Below are 1,911 nucleotides of genomic sequence, written 5' to 3'. Positions count from 1 at the left end.
TTCCAGTGACCCTTCCACTGGGGTGGTTTATCAGATATCCTGCATATCGGATATTTACATTGCAATCCATAACTGAGCAAAGTTACAGTTATGAAGTAGCAATGAAAATAATTTTCTGGTTGGGGAGGTGACCACAACATGAGGAGCTGGGATAAAGGGTCGCAGCATTAGGAAGGTTGAGAACCTCTACAGGATGAGGTTATGAAAGGGGAAATGTCGCCTTTTAATTTAATTATATTTATGTATTTTTATGTGTGCTCATGTAAGTGTATGGGCATGTACCTGTGTGGAACCGTGTCAGGAAGCAGCTCACAGGGACTGAAGTCAGGTTGAGCAGCAAGTGCGTTTACCCAGCGAACCATCTCATTGGCCCAGAAATAGCTTCTTTTTTTAAAAAAAAAAAAAAATCTGTTCTACTTTTTTTAAAAATTTATTTATTATGTATATAGTGTTCTGAGCACCAGATCTCATTATAGATGGGTGTGTGTCATCATGTGGTTGCTGGAATTGAACTCAGAACCTCTGGAACAGCAGTCAGTTTTCTTAACCTCTGAGCCATCTCTCCAGCCCCCCAGAAATAGCTTCTTTTAAAGACAAAGAATGATGTCCCTTCTCTGCTTCATCCCCTTTCCAGTGTGATTGCTAGGCTTATGTTTGAGACAAGCCCAGGACTAGCGAGGACTAGTCCAGGACCTGTGTGTGGGAGGGGGAAGACACCCAGCTCTGTCTGCTTCGTGGATGAGGTGCGCCCAGCAGGATCAGGGTTTGCCATGCCTGGAAGTCTCGATGAAGCTGCAGAGGCGGGGACCCTTTACCCCATTCCCCATGCTCTTGTATAGATTCTCATACCCATGTAGCAGAAAAAATTTTCACACATGCCCTCACCCATCAGACTTCCTGTCCTAATCCAAGGGCTGGAAACCCCTGTTTATTCTATTAGGTAACAAAAACAGCTTACAGATATGGTTAAGGTTACTAATCAGTTCAGTTAGATCTCATCAAAAGGAGGTTACCTGGGTGGGTCTAATCCAAACACAAGTTCATTACAAGCAAAATTTTATTGACAGTTGGAGAAAGGGCAAGTGAGAGAGAAGGCTAGATATGCCCTTCCTAGCCTGAAGATGGAGGGGGTGCACAATGCCAGCAGAGCAGTCCTGGGTGACCCCTCTCTGACAGCTACGAGGTACCAGGACATCAGTCTTGTAGCTGCTCTGAACTACACACTGCTGACAATTTGAATGGACTTGGGAGGACCCTTCTCTCCAACATCAGTTGGTGTCACACTATGAGACCCAGAACACAGGCTCCAGTAGAGGCTGCGGGGACTTCTGACCTGTAGAACTGTGGGCCAGCTGTGGGGGTATCATTATGTGGCCCCAGAAAACCAAACCAAGCTCTCAGCAGTCTCAGAGTCGCCTCTGAGTTAGATCTCACAGAAACTTAGCTTCCAGAATCTTCCCTTTGGGCTCACAATTGCCCATTCTTAAAGAAAAGTAATGAGAGAGGCCTGGGGGGAAATCTCTGAAGAGTCTCTTCTGAGATGTTCTTAGAAGAGAGAGGAGGCGTGGGCTGCAGTGATGTGGAGGGACCAGGGCTAACCTTGATGGCTTCGATATGACATTCCCCTCCACATTTAGGTGGCCCTGGCACCTCAGCGATGCCCTATGGAAGGATGGATGCGCATATGAGGGCATTTTTCCTCTCTTTATTTTTCGTCAAAGAAGTAAATTTACTTAAAGAACAGATATGGGAGTAACTGCCCTTGTGGCTAAAAATTAATGTGCTTTTTCCCTATTTATTATTTAGCACATTAGTAGACTGTATCTGTTGCTTTGAAAGAGGCCGCTACTGCCCAGTTATCTAAAATTTCTCTCTCTCTCTCTCTCTCTCTCTCTCTCTCTCTCTCTCTCT

Source organism: Microtus ochrogaster, chromosome 18, assembly GCF_000317375.1.
Source record: "Microtus ochrogaster isolate Prairie Vole_2 chromosome 18, MicOch1.0, whole genome shotgun sequence".
NCBI lineage: Eukaryota > Metazoa > Chordata > Mammalia > Rodentia > Cricetidae > Microtus > Microtus ochrogaster.
The sequence above is the reverse complement of the archived record's forward strand: the minus strand, read 5'-3'. Positions refer to the sequence as shown.